Here is a 16124-nt window from a genome sequence, read left to right as displayed (position 1 = left end):
CATTACCTCATTAAATATGTTACACTTTGCCCAAAAGAAACGTACAGGTTTAATTTGGGTCTAGAGCTTCCGTTTTCTTGGTGTAAATAATTTATTAACATGTATGACATACAGTATGTTAATGAATTTGGCTTATACATGTTTCAGCAGCTACACTTTGCACTACACTTAATGACCAATTTACAACATGAAGGATAACTAAGGGTGTACTCACACTAGGTACAGTTGCCTTGTACCGTGCTGAAGTGCGGCAAAACACCAGCAAAGAAACTCAACGCAGAAGAACATAACCTACTGCCAGCTAGCATTTCAGAAATGTTATTGTAGAGCAACACAAACACTGCGCAGAAGTATAAATGCATGGTACGCACATTGCATGCGCCGTGGGTTTTTGCAGAATTATTTTGGGAGTATCCAGCAGAGTATCATAACTAAAACGTTAATATATTAAATAAAAAGTAATAATTTACTGATTGAAAACTGAATAAAATCAGATTTACACATTTACTCAAGTAAATAAACAGAATTAATAATGGGCTAAAAATCTGCGGAATTCTGCACACGCAGATTCCGTGTGGGCCAACACATGACATAACATGGGTTCAACCGTGCATACCAGTTGAAAAAAAAAGACCAGTTGCAATAGCAAACATGTGTTGTGCGGTAGAACGCCAGAAATAGAAAACTTAAATTTTACTGTACACCACTCTGCTTTTAATGACAAATACACAGACGCCTTTGGCTAACAGCCATCATAAGAGCTGAATGGAGTGAGGACCTAATTAAAAATGCTCGACTCTGCAGTTCTCATTTCACATCAGGTAAGTTCACGCTATGCTGAATCATACACATTACTCAATTTGATTGCAGCAATGATTTCAGCAAAAACAATTAAATATGGTTAATTCAACTGCGGACACTAAATGCTTAGGATGAAATGTAAAAAAGTGTGTTTTTTTTCTGCAACCTCGCTGCGCATGCATCCTGAATGGTTATAAACTGGTGATTCGTCTATAAACCAGGCTTTAGGAGGTTTGCTGAAGGTGCAGCTGACATGCAGTGAGGGCTTTGTATCTTTAATAAACTATGACAGTTGTGTTCAGTTCAATAAAAAGTAAGAATGATTAATAAATCCATATGAAACAGTCCCTTAAAAGTGATGTTGCGTCTTCAGTTACGGGTTCAGACACACTTTCCAACCACACTACAAGCGTACCATGCCAAAGCACAACTGAACCATGCTCTGGCACACCTTTTCCAACTGAACCATGCATGGGCATCATTCGGAAATATTTGAAACCTGCAGTTTTGTTGTCTGCTGCTTTAAAAGCTCAAGCTCATTACAGCAGACTAGATCCTTATTATTTTTTAACACAGGATGGATTCTGATTGGCTGTCAGAGTCCATCATCTGGGAAAAAATCTTGAGTGTAAGCTATTGTGCTTTTATAGTTGATACAGTTTTTGGTCACACTTTACTTTAAAGTGTGATTCTTGAATCTTACCTACCGTTAAGTACTGTATAACGTTAAGTTCAAACTACCAATTTGCATTTTATTCATAGTTATGAAGTAGTAATAGTTGGGTTTAAGGAGTAGTTAGATATTCGGTGGGATGAATGTAGGGGTGTGAGGTAGGCATTTAGAATAAGATCATGCAATATGTATTTTATAAGTACAAATAAACTGCCAATACATTAATAATAGTCTGGAAATGAGTTGATAGAGGGATTTTGTGCCTAATTTTGTATAGACTGATACATAAGCAGCTTTATTACTTTTTAGCGATCTTTATAATCTGAGAGAGCACAATTTTAGGAGGTTGTAAACAAGGGCAACTTCAATCTAAAATCAATTTAAAAAGGTGTATAAATATGTATTATTAATCGAATATAATGAATAGAGGTGATTGAAAAAGAACAAAATGAGAAAGGTATGATGAAATTCAATTAATGGCTGTTTGCAGTACTGTGTTTTTTGTTTGTCTATCTTATAAAACGTAAATGTACAAATGGAATAAAGCATAAATTGTGTAAAAAATGCCAAAACGATAAGATATGTCTCATGTTAAAAAAAGATAAGTAAAAGAAGAAATAAGTTAAAGAAATAAACAAATGATTTGTGTGGTAATGGGCTGGAGAAAATAATAAGCTTGTGCTTCAGCCCACTCCGTTGCGACCATGTTGAAATGTATTTTGTTTAAAGAATTGTTTTGTGTGATTTTTCTGTTTGAAATAAATAAATCAAATATATTATAACTATTACTTAAATGTAACCTGTTTTGTCTTCTCCCCCCCAATAATATTTATACTGTATATATGTATTTTTTTTAATAACCTGCAATCACAAAAGTTAATTATATGCAGCATGCGTCTACATTCCATCTATTTTCCAGGCTGAAAAGAAGCCAGATGTTTTTTATATGGAGGAGTGTTTCCATACATGTTTGGTGATCCTCGTCTTTTGAATTGTGGTTCACTAGAAAGAGGGTGAACCCTGAATGGTCTCCTAGAGCAGTCTGGTATCACAGTATTCTGGCTCTTGTCTGGTTTTGTGGCAGAGTTTATCATGTAGTCCCGTGAGAAACCTTTCCGTTTGTCAGAGAAAGGAAGTATTTCTGTGCGCGACACAATGACTGTTTGAGCGGAGTGCACAGTCCTGCCATTGTAGTCCTCGTACTTTGAACGTATGATGTTATTGCCTTTGCTTTCATGAGTTGTCCTTTTGCATCGTCCGCTCATGCCATCATGCCAATGATCCTGATGTTTAGTATTCGTGTTTACCACAGATAGATCCAGTGGCAAGTTTGGTGAAGCAGATAGTGGATGTTCATGTTTGGTCAGAGTTGTCTTAAAAGAAAGGTCAAGCACCTCGTCCTGAGAAACTGATGGGGTTTGTGAAAACATGATATCGGTGCAGCAAGATATTGAAGACGAGATCTGTGTACTTTTGTCAATCATTGAATCAGTTCTAGAGGGTTTAACTATAGTGTTTGAGTATAAACTTTGAGGGATTTGGATAGGGATTGGTATTGGTATGGGTAATGGGACTGGCAACAGAAACACAAGTGGATAAGGAACCAGCAAAGTGGCTGGAGGTATTAATGAAGTCATTGGTGTATTACTCGGCTGAACAGACTGATATGGCAAGACGTTCGAAGTTAGAGGGATAGACTGTTGTTGGCCAGTCATTTGACAATCTGATGAAGCATAATTGCTCAGAGAAGGTACTAAATTTTGTAAATGTGTGCCAATATTAGGACCTTGAAACACTGAGATGTCTGTGTTGTAATCTAAAGCTTCTGATTGACTTGAAAGCAGGTTTTCGTTCGACTGATAACTGTCAAATGGATAAGAGTGCAAGGTAGGTGGAAGTTGAGAGTTCAAACACTGATCTAAGACCAAGGAGATTGTGTTCGAATCAGACACAGTCCTGGATGCTGGTCTTGTTTCAGCAGGCAAATCCTTACTTATTTTATGGTCAACAGGAAGTACAAAAGGTTTGTTTCCATGACAGACACAGTTTAGAAAAGACGTGGCCAATTTGAGAGCAAGATTCATCGAGTGTTCGTTGGAAGAATTGAACTGAGGTGATGTTTTTCTGATTTGCTCTTTGTCATTGCTATTTGAACAATCTGGCCCATTGCAATCTGTTTCTTCTTTTTTGGTCTGATACTTTTTTACCTCTTTTGTTTGGAGGTCCTCCATCGTAGTCCCTTAAGGCTTGAAGTTTCCATTCAATGAGAAGTCAAACATCAGAAATGTCCTCTAAGTGTTTCTGGCAGGGAAAAAAAGAGGCATTTCACATCAAAACAATGTTTTTGTGTTGCTTGTCAATAGATGATTTGAGCGAGTGATATGTCCTAGCACAATATAAACAGATAAGTAGTTTATAGACTCTGCTTTTCATTAACAACGAATCTCAAGGACAACATAGTGATTTGCTTCATTGAGTGAAAATGTTTTCCAGGATATTGTCTCCCATACTAAGTTACTCTGAGGACAAACAGGGCTGAAAGTTACCCATAATAAACAACATATTCCTTTAGCACGCACAAAAAAGCATAAACATTTCATACACCAATCTCACTGAGAAACAACTGGTGGTCATTATGTGTACAAAAATATATAAAGTGATCAAAGACGATCATACTAGACATTTACACTGTTGTCTTCATTTATTCAAGTCGTTATTTACTGTTGATGCTAGAATTGTTAGCAAATTGAGCAAATAGTTAGCTAATGCTTTTTATTCTTTAGCAGACCGTAATGAAGATTTTTGGCTTAGATTGTGGATTGTTCATTCATAAAAGTAAAATATATAAATGAACAACAATTGCCCCCCTTTAAAAACAACTGTTTGTGAACTACTGTATCGCTTTAGAAAGCACAGTAGATCACAGAATGCTGCTTTGAAATCCAGTAATTCATGAGTTTGACAACAATAAGGGTGTGCAATAAATTATTCCCGTTTTCCCTCTTGTTAGCGGTATATAGTTTCAGTACTGGAAACAGACACACAATCATTCCCACTCCTCAAATGGTGTGTGCAGTGTAGGAGGTTAAGCCCAGGGTAATAGGCCCATATGTCACTGTTTAGAGGAAAATTGCAATATTTTAGTGGCTGTGGAGCCTGCAGTGCATCTGTCTCTGGAGAACACACACACATTCAAATTAGGCAACATCCCCAAATTACGGTATGTGGGCAATTTCCAGTTGATTAATGTAATGATAAACAGTTGTTATTCAAATGGTAGTCAGTATGGCAAAAACCATAGTTACTACACTTTTACTATATACAAACATTGTTAATTTTCATAAGGACATGGACGTTTCTAACCTTTTATCAATGGTACTGTGTATTTTTTTCTGCTTGGAATATAAATTGCCTTTGCTTGCTACAGCCTTATTACCCTGCAGCCCAAGATCGGTTACTCACTGAAGCTAAGCAGGGCTGAGTCTGGTCAGTACCTGGATGGGAGACAACATGGGAAACAAGGTTGCTGTTGGAAGTGGTGTTAGTGAGGCCAGCAGGGGGTGCTCAACCTGCAGTTTGTGGGAGTCCTACTGCCCCAGTAAAGTGAAGGGGACACCATACTGTCAGCACCGTCTTTTGGATGAGATGTTAAACCGAGGTCCTGACCCTCTATGGTCATTTAAAATCACATTCTTTGCATGTGCCGCACACACACACTTCTTGTAAAGAGTAGGGGTGTAATGCCACCTTTCCACTGCACATGACAAACGACAAGCAACAGACTAGAAGTCATTCAAATGGAGAGTAGTCCGAGAGCTGCAGGTAGTTTCGATTATCTCCGTACGCGGAAAATTCGGATCCTATTCGAGCTGCGGATTCGTTAAAAGATTTAAACTCCTGCGACTACACCGTATGCGACTCATTGACTGGATGTGATGTATTCCAGTGTTGTCTAAGCAGATCCGTGTGCGCGAGATGAGAAATAGTGGATTTTTAAAGTATTTTTTTAATCAGAAAAAAAGTTTATATTAGAAGACATTTCTATTCATAAATAAGCAATAAAAAAATTGATTATTTTTAAATGTTGTCTCCACATTCCCTCCAAAATGTTTAGTGGTATATGAGTTTCTAGCATTCATTCATTCATTAAACCACGGTGAACGGACAGAGAATAAAGCCTCTTGCTTTTGCAATTCTTTATTTCGGAAACAGAGAGAATCAGCTTCTCTCCCATGGTGCACGACACAACTGAAAATTCTGTGCGACTGCCACAAGAGGGCGTATTCAGACAGTCATGTCCAAATGTTGTGTGCAGTGGAAAGGTGACCTAACCTCGGTGTCCTGGCCAAATTCCCTCCACCGAATTGGCATAATCACTTTTTCTCCACTCCACATAGCTGGTGTGTGGTGAGTGGACTGGCGCTGTTGTATTGTGGCTGGACCAGCTCTTTTGTCGTTTTCTATCTTTAATAATTTATTATTATAATAAAAAATTTATTTTATTTATTAATAATTCATATTATTATCTGTTACTAAGTTAAAGGTGCAGTAGGTGATTATCTTCAAAAACATTTTTTGTTGTGCTGGTTGAAAGTCTCTTCACAGTCCAATAGTAATGATTACAGTAAATGATCTAAATGTGTTTAAATGTATTTTTATATTTTGGGTAAAGCATAAAACTAAAAAAATGTTCATCCAATTAAATATTGTCAGACCGACATCTCTCATAATTCTGAAAAGCAGCTCAGACTGTCTGTCAGCTAATGTAGATTCGGACTTCTGCGTATCTATTTACGCAGATCCGCCATTCACGCGTGCTCGTCTGCATAAGCGCCGAGCGGTCACGAGACAGACTGGGAGAAATCAAATGCTGAATTGAATCTTTGAAAAACCTAAATCAATATTGGAGTTACTTTAGCCTGCTGGAGGAAGGGCGGCACCATGGCTGAAGTATTACTGTTAGACAGGGAATGTTCTGTTTTAAAATTGTTTAAAATTGTTTTTTTCTCTTATGAATGACTTATGCACAGACGTGTTGTTCAGCCACTCAAATCTCCCGGTGAAAGATTGAAGTGATTATTTTCATAAATTCCTTTTATAGCATGGATAATGTAGATTTATAGTTAGTCTAACAACAAAACATCATTAAATAGCGCTATTCCGCCTTATCTGCTTATTGAGGCGAAGTTGCTTTTATATTCACATTGGGTCATTTTTGAACAATGACCGCCTTCCTACACTGTTTACCATGCTACTTTTAATATTCGCTCTGAAATAGCATGTAAGGCTAAGTAATAAATGTAATTCAAGCATGCTGCTGGCTAAGAACTAACTAACTAGCGAATGACATGAACTAGTGGGTTGTCTGTCTGCTGTTGACACGGTGTGCGAGCTCGTGATTTCAGGTGGTGTGGCTTTGAGTCACAGTCCATCCCCGCTGCCAAAGATAATATGCTAAGCGGTTAGCATTTTGGCAGATCACCTACTGCACCTTTAACGGAGTGAAACAGTGTGAACAATGAAGCAAATGTTCCAAACAAACATGCAGCATTGGGAGAGTATTCTAATTCCCAAACTAATAACCAATAACCATTTATTTTTAGTAAATACATTTTGAAGAAAGAAATTCTTAAAATGTGCTGTTTTTATATCTGCAAGTGAATAAAATTTTGTAATAAAAGTGTCAACCATATTGCTGTTTGTTTAAACCTTTGTTAAATAAACACCATTAAAAAGCTTGCCAGAAACAATTTGGATCTTGAGCAGAGAGATTAAAACGTCACTCACAGGCTCCAAACACCAAAATGTTTTTTTTTTTTTTTAAAGATAATAATTTAATGCTTTCAACTTTATTTTAAAGAAATTTTTCACATTTTATGCCATTACTCTGCCAGCTGTTCTTAGGTAAGTAAGTATAGATTTGATTTATATACCCTACATTACCTAGGTTATTAATATTGTTTTAATGTTTAAGAAAAACAATCCAATTCTGTTTATTCTTTCATGAACTGGAATAAAAATATTCAAGTAACCATTATTTTAATTATTTTATGCAAACATCACTTTTGTATAAGGTTTAAACACAGTTGTGTGACAATTCTGTGAATATAACCAGTTTTTTATTGTAAAAATGCCATTAAAAATATATATATATATTTTATAATCACCCTTTATGAAAACAGTCTGCAGAAACACTTTGATTGACATTTTCTCTTTGTCATCAGAGGGGGAAAGTCCTGCTCCCTAGTGACGATCTCTCCCTCAGGACGTTATCCTTGTTTTTGAATCTGCCACTATGCTGACACATAGGCATTTGTAGCTCCGTCTTCTTTTGAAAAGAGCACAATCTTATTTAAATTTAAAGCGACTATTACCAAAACGGCACAATTAGGATCAATGCCTAAAAGGGGCAGTTTTAAAGCGTTATTTGTGGGGTATTTTGAGCTGAAATTCACAAAAACACTTGGGGGACATCAGAGATTTATTTTACATCTTGTAAAAAGGGGAATAATAGCTCCACTATAATATGGAAAAAATATATCACTGTTTTTGGGACACATCTTAGTATTTCTTCTAGAAAATTTAGAAAGCTTCTATAGGCAGTTGATATGTTTTAGGAAATTGAATGCATGTATGCTCTTGATTAGCATTAATATAAATGACTAACACTGAGCAGATGTTAAAGCTGTTTTTTGTTAAATTGCAGAGATCAGATCTGAATGATGCGGACAGGCCTTTCAAACTATCATATGAAAGTCTTGAATGCTTTGACAATTCAGCAGCGGGTTTTAATGTTGTCGTGAAGCACATACAGTCAGTAAAAGACAGAAATACCCCATTTCTAGTCTTACGTATAAAGTGTATTAAGTGGCTCAAGAAAAAAATCTTTTCAAACACGATTAATTTATTCTCGCAAGACTTTCAACGTGGCCCATGCAAGTTTATTACTTTTGTGCAACTAAATGTTTACTCCATAGACAGATAGATGGATTACAAACCAATAAACGCTGTGTGCCAGAGGAGAAAAGTTCAGATCCTTTTCCTTTTGCCAAACCAGAGAGGATTAAACTTCATGTTATTTTTCATGTGTTCCCTTTAGCTGAAGAGATTGAGTGTAACTTTAAAAGGATTTAAGGATGCAAATTTATTTCTTCATTACTATTTTTCTAGGTGTGGTCATTTGAAATATAAAAGTGTGTATTTTCGCATCTTACTAAAGTACATGTGTGCATGTATAAACCCACCAAGCACTTTTTGTATTTAATAGGCATGTAATAGAAATCTAAATACAGACAGCTTTGCTAAAACAAAGCTAAATTTGGTCTGTCTGAGAAAATATAATAGATGTCTAAAAACAGACTAAAACTTGACTAGTTATCAAATTAACATGAATGAATGAGTCGGTTTTGAGCTGCTAGAATTTAGCCTTGTTTTAGTAAATTGGTTGAAACTGTAAAATCAAGCAGTGCAATAAATTACATGAACTGAGTTCCTTTGAATTAAATTCTGAATGTAACTTAATGAGTTAATTTGCATATTTCTAGTTTTTAAAATACTTTGTGCCAGAATGGGAAAAAAAAGATGTAAAATAAAGTGTTATTGTGTGTTTTAGCACAAAATTAATATAGGAAGACATGAATTAGTATTTAATGTTGTTACGTTGTTATTTACAGAGATTTCTGTTCAAATAGAATTGTAAAGCTCTACCAACTACAGATCCTCATCAAAACTTAAACAATCCATGTAAATGTGACTTCATTTAACGAATACTTTTAATATATTAGTAAGAAAAAAAATATTAAAATAAAGGTAAAATAACTTTTAATTAAGGCAATGAGTTTGCACAAATTAATTAAGTAAACTTAGCAAATGACTTTTTTACAGTGTATGTTTAGATTTCTATTAAACAAAATTGCTTGGTGGGTATGCAAGGAGTGGTACAGAAACGTTTTTCTATCCTTATGTTTGTTAACGAATGACTTCAGTTCATTTCCACGCTTGTATCATAATGACATCCATACACCTCTGTGAAGCCTAATGCTAAAAACATTTCATACGTATTGCTGCTAATAATTTTCTCAAAGATGGGTTGCGGCTGGCGACCCCGGATTAATAAAGGGACTAAGCCGACAAGAAAATGAATGAATAAATGAATGCTAATAATAGCTCAAATTAGGCTCAAAACTTATATTCTTATAACACATTTTAATTTCACATCAAAAAACCTAAACTCTTTGAAAAAATACTGAGTGTCTTTTTAATACACTACCTTTATGTTGTCCCAACACAACTTGATTAAGTTAACTTATTTGTTTTTATAAATTGAAGTGGACTGAACATAAAAGAATTAAGATGCCAGAAAAACGGAATAATAGTGTTGATTCAGCTCATTTTAAATTAGTTTGAGCAAGCAGCAAAAATCTTTTTTGAGTGTGTTTGAAACACCTCACTCACTTTCCTTTAGCTTATTTCAACCTTTATACAAAACCAAAAATCATGTATAAATATAAAAAAATAATAATGTTTGTCAGTGCACACTAAAAAAAAAACTCATAAAATGATTTTCCTTCTTGTTCAAACTACTTATGCAAAATAAGCTTAAATAACCCAGTTCTTTAGATTTTTAATTGTTTAATATGTTCACTCCATCTAAATTTGTTAAGTTAATTTAATGCTCCAACATGAAACAACCAGAATGAATTGTGTGGAAGCCTGTTTTTTTTTTTTTTTTTTTAACAGTGAATAAAGTTTCTAAATGGAATCATTCCACTGCCATTCTTGAAAATAGAAAAGGTTTCTTTAGATTAATAAAGTTAAAGAAATCTAAAGTGGGATAAGTTTCAAGTGGTGCCAAATTCTGCCCATTTTTGATTTCCAAAGAACAAAACGGCTGGGCGATATGGCAAAAATGCCTTGATAGTTATATTCCACATTGAACGATAATGATATATTTTGATATAAGTTGTTAATGCTTCCAGATTTGAAAGAGCACCCAAACAATGACTGAAATTACAAACTTTAGAGGGTCCATTAATGACCTAACAAATTTTTTGGTTGACAAATTTTCGGGGGCTAAAAATTTGGTACATCTCTAATATCCATGCACTTTTAGATTCACATTGTTGCACATTTCTGCTGTGTGATTGGCTCTTAGATCAACATAGAGTAAAAACATTCAGAGCTGGTTATTGTTATTGACAATTTTTTATAATGATTTGGTATAATATCGTTTATCAGCACAGCCCTAGTGAGAAGATTTTTAAAGAAGTCCTTGCCACTATAAATAACTTTTGTGGAATTATGTACACTGAAAAAAAGGTAATTGGTTGCAAACTATTTATTATTGTGTAAAGTTATACTTAATTAAGTAGTATTTTTATTAAATTTAGTAATGTTCAACTTAATGTGTTTGTTTAAATTTAGCCTATATAAATTGCTTGCAACCAGTTACCTTAAAAAATTAGTAAATCAAATGAATCATTTTTTCAGAGTAAAGGTTCTTCATGCAACCATCAAATGCCAAAAGGCTTAAGGTGTAAATAAATATTGACTTTCAAGTTCAATTATACTGGCCATTTGTGTGCTCTCACTAAGTGTAAGAAGTGTGTGTGAGTGTGCTCTTTTTCATAAAATCGTGCAAAATGATGCATGTGCAAAATCCTTGAGATATGAACAGAAACATGCTTACCTTTTTGTGAAGTTGACAGTTCAGATGCTGTTGCAATCGGTGCTGTCAAATAAATTTAGTACAGCAAGCTTCAGTTGCTATTTAAAGGTTCGTCAATAGACAGAAACAGCGCAGTCGTGAACAGGAGTCAGCTCAGTGTGTCCGCTGTGAGAGAGCAGACAGATGTGGTGAATTAACTGGAGAACAGCCCCTTCTGTGCTGCTCTGCCTTCTCAATCAAATCAGATCAAGGATATTCAGTTCTACGTCAACCTGATTACAATGCAAATTAACAATAAATCATATTAAACACTGCAAGAAACATACCAAATAAACTAAAATCCCCTTAAAAACACTAATATTTGGAAATGACACACTGTATAGGTTTGGAGTATTTAGATTTTGCATATATATATGAAACCATATTTCTAAATGTTGTAAAAATGTCTGTTTGATTTCTTTCTAACCTTTGGAATTTTCATATATATCTATAATATTTATTTGATAAAAATATTATTATTAGCGATATAATTATTAAAGATGCTCCAATCGATCGGACAGAGATCAGTATCGACCTATAACCACATTTAATGACTCCATCAGTTCTCGCTGATCTGGCTGATCTCGTGAACCGATCACAAGTGTTTGTGTTAGTTGGAGAAGAGCAAAATATTCGAATGACCTTGCATGTATTTAGGCCTTTTTACATATACAGGGTTCATACACATTTTTACTACTAAAATTCCACGACTTTTCCAAGACTTTTCAAGTGCATTTTCATGATGTAAGGTTTCATATAATGTCTACATATACAGCATAAATATACATGATAAATAATTTAAAAAAGACATTTAAATTAATTACAGCATATAAGAAAACACACAACAAACTATTTTGTTAAACATTTTTTATATCTATGTAAAATTTTGATCATGCTTAAACAGCACTATCAATGTGAGAGCAAGTTTTTGGCCAAGGACAGAAAAGTAAAGACAACTAAACTGCATTCAAGTTAGGGCTGCACAATATATCGCTTCAGCATCGATCATGCAATATGTGCATCCACAATAGTCACATTGCAGGATATGCAATGTTGGGATTATAGTTTAATATAGAGTTTAATCATAATGGAGTAAATTACTTACCATTTTCATTACACCCTTCACTTGTTTCAAACATTTATGAGTTTTCTTTTTTTTAAATGAACAATTGAAACAAGTGAAGTGTGAGTAAATGTTAAGTACATTTTAATCTTTGAGTAAACTGTGTGAACATTTCAGTTTAAAACATCTGGCCACAAGAAATGCTTTGTAACTTTAATAAAGATTAAATAATATACAATGAAGACTATGTTGTGTTTATTATTCAATGAGCCGACAAGAAAATGAATGATATTTTATTTATCTAAGCTTCCAAATTTTTGTTATAGATTATTCGAGATTCACTCCTCTACAAAATCCTACCAATCAATCCAAATAAACCTGTTAAATCATCTGATGAAATTGTATTCACATCCTGACTTTTCCAGGTTTTCCATGACTGTATGAACCCTGCATATAAGAACTGAAAGAACTTCTGTTTTTGACAATATTGCAAGTTCACTAAAACCTAGCTGGAAATATTACATGAAACTTAAACATTATTTATTTTAAACATGAATATCTAATAATATAACTTCTTGTAACATACTTATTGCAATAAACAGTAGATTATAGGCCTATTTTCTTTTAGTAAAGAAGTATTAGATTCATAGGAGTGTGTTTTAACACTTTATGCATAATACATGTGCTACTATTTTTTGATTGAGACATGTTGAATTCTTCTTCCATCATTTGGAATGTTTCCAAATTGCATTATTTGTCTTTCCAATTTTTTATTTGTTTTATTTTCTGTAAAGCTTCTTCTGAACATGACATGTTCACAGCTTAATGGCTATAAGAGACACGTTTCAGGGACTATATGTAGCATACTTAATTTATTCTCTTAGGTAAGGAGATATCTACACTTAGGGATTATACTCAGAGGTAAAATGTGCTTTATGCATTATAATAATCACCATGACAAGCAATCGGAACTTGGAATCAGCTGCAAAAATTCTAATTAGTTCATCCCTAATAGTTATATAAGGCCATATAAGAACACATATAACATTATAGATAACAAATATGTGCACATTTTGCGATATTAAGAAATATAGTTTTATATTTAAAATTGGGGCAGCATGGTGGCGTAAGTGGGTTGCACAATTGCCTCACAGCAAGAGGGTTGCTGGTTCGAGCCCCAGCTAGGTCAGTTGACATTTCTGTGTGGAGTTTGCATGTTCTCCCCATGCTTACGTGGGTTTCCTCTGGGTGCTCCGGGTTCCCCCACAGTCAACAAGCAGTTTGTCAGAAAGGCTGGTGGTCTGTTGCCTCATGTCGTCAGTGGTCTCCAGCCTCTGAAAGACCCATTGTCCTGAAGTCAGCCTCAAAGACTGCCATGACCTTCATCAATGCTGGGCAATAACCTCCGAGACTGAAGGGTCCACCTCTGACAAACACTCTCCAGCCAGATCTCGTCTGGCGCTTAATCACTTATCAATGCCTCTTGTCTAATCTCTTCTAGAAAGTTCAAAAAGCCTCAGGAATCATGGACTCTTTGTTCTCAGTGACGTCTCATTCAGAAAGAGTGACATATGAATATGGCCCTGCCGTTAGTTTACTTTTTAAAATGACTTTTAACTCATGCTTGATTGTTGAAAAATAATGATATTCAAAACTGTTATACTTAATAGCAGGCGGTATGAGTTTAATAATAAATGTTTATTATTTAATTACACTGTACATTACACTAAACTGAAGTAAACTAAACTTAAAGTCTGAAAACCTGACTGAAGCAGTTTCCATTTACAAGAACTTCATGTTAAGCTGCTTTGACACAATCTACACGGTAAAAGTGCTACAGTTATAAAGATGAATTGAACTGATCTGCTACTTCACTGTAAAAGAGCGGCCATTTGTCATTATTTAGTTGAAATTGGTGATGGAAATTCAGATATTTCAACAGAAACTCGAATGATTAAGTTTAAGTTACATTTCCCCACACAGATTTAGCAAGATATTTACATTAACAACAATGTTAAATGTGCGCACGATGTGGTTTACAGACTAAATAATTTATTTTCTTTATATCTTATCATTGTTTAAGAGATAGGAAAAGTGATTTTAACATAAGAAAGAAACTTATAAAGGTTCAAAACAAGTAAGGGACATAAACAATTACAGAAATGTCACTTTTGGGTGAACGCTATTAGCCCACAGATTTGTATTCAACATTTCAGGGTTGCCATCTTGTAGTATCATCTGTCTCTGGACATTCTAGTAGTCCTGGGTGGCATCTTTTTCTTCAACCAGCCCGACGTTTATTTTTATTTTGAATGGCTCAGAAGATTCTCGATGATACTCACATCAGCAAGATTCTCCGTTCGTAGAGAAACGGAGAAAGAGCCTCCTCATGTGGCGTTTTCTTGAATTTCAGTCTGTCAGTCCTCAAATCTTTTTTCCGCTTCTCTTCTCCCTTACTTTTGCTACACATAAATAGTGAAGACGTTACTGTTTTATCTGAGTAGCAAGAAGCTACTTTGTAGATGTTATATAACAAGTTTAGTTACCTTTCAAACCTCCTCTTTTCATTTCATAGCTCTTTACACAGGCTATGAACCGTTTTAGGTCATGTTTGCTTGTTTCCAATATAATTACTCACTGTGACTGTGAAATGTCAAGCCACAAGCTTAAAACGTTTAATATATATAATTATTATGCCTGATTACGGGCGAACACATAACCCGTCCACCATATCTTTTTACTAAGTGCGCTATGAATTATGGGTAGCATACGTAGCACTTACGGGTGTCGCGAACTCGTGACAAAGAATCGTCCATATAATTGAAATTATTGATGTTGATATTTGCATGAATAATTTCTTTGACGGAAATAAGAAATTTACTTAATTTGTTAATTATTGCTAATTTAAGTTTTTGAACAGAGAAGAAAAACGTGGATTATGAATATCTTACACAAACTGGTTCTTACAGGATTTTATCAACTATAATTAAAAGGTCGTTGTAGTTTAAAGACCTGTGGTATAATAAATATTCACAATATTATTTATTTGTCAATTTCAGACTAGGCTTCAATTGCTTTTCGTGCCTATTCCAAGATGGCTGATTTGTCGACATATCAAGCAGAAACACAGTTGAGGACCTTCTAAATGTAAATATTTATTCTTCCAAAAATATTATAATTATTGTAAGGTTTAACTGCTTGGAGTGAAGTATCTGGCAAGTTGACTCCAAGTACTTCAACCAGTTAATATTGAAGACTTTTTTATTTTTATGAGTTTTTCAGCCAACAGTAAACTTTTGAAAAGGTTAATGTGACTTTTTTTTTAAGTTTATAAGGTTACTTTTACAGCATCATTGCCTTACTGTAATTAAAATACAATCAAAAATAAACTTAGGCATTCATTTAGTTGTTCAAGCATTAAACAAGACGAAAGACAGTGTAACCGCAAGCGGCGACAGTACCAGCAGACTAGCGCAGAAACTCTATTCAAAATACTGAGGTAAAACAAATGTTCATATTTTAAAGAGATTGCAGGGCAAAATGAATTTAATGCAGTGCTTCTTGTCCGGTCTGAGACCCACTTTATATCTAATATCTATTAGGCAGTGATTAACACTTAAAAAAAAAAAAAAAAAAACCTTAAACATGGCGATTTTGTAATAAAAGACAGTTTATCGGAAGCCGTCAAGCTGGCTGGATAAAAATTAAAAGTCTGTGTGCGTATTCCCCTATGATTTCATGACAAATTCTTTACCTGTAATTGAGATTTACACAAACGCACACCATGAACAAACCATATACCTGGGATTTCTGATAATATAACAAAGAGTTTGCATTTTTCTTAAATACTGAATCAGTGTATGTAAATAATACACAAGTCA

At 34.5% G+C, this 16124-nt stretch overlaps 1 long non-coding RNA gene across 1 annotated transcript; it reads right to left on the bottom strand.

Annotated features, from left to right (window-relative positions):
* Positions 1-79: 79 nt before the first annotated feature.
* Positions 80-14996, bottom strand: si:ch211-161f7.2. Its single transcript, NR_200057.1, has 4 exons — positions 14790-14996; positions 14586-14705; positions 11163-11306; positions 80-3775 (listed from the first exon to the last, which is right to left on the bottom strand). It is a non-coding gene; the product is annotated as a si:ch211-161f7.2 (long non-coding RNA).
* Positions 14997-16124: the final 1128 nt, after the last annotated feature.

This window comes from Danio rerio, chromosome 11 (assembly GCF_052040795.2).
Source record: "Danio rerio strain M-AB ecotype USA chromosome 11, GRCz13ab, whole genome shotgun sequence".
Lineage (NCBI taxonomy): Eukaryota > Metazoa > Chordata > Actinopteri > Cypriniformes > Danionidae > Danio > Danio rerio.
The sequence above is the reverse complement of the archived record's forward strand: the minus strand, read 5'-3'. Positions and strand labels throughout refer to the sequence as shown.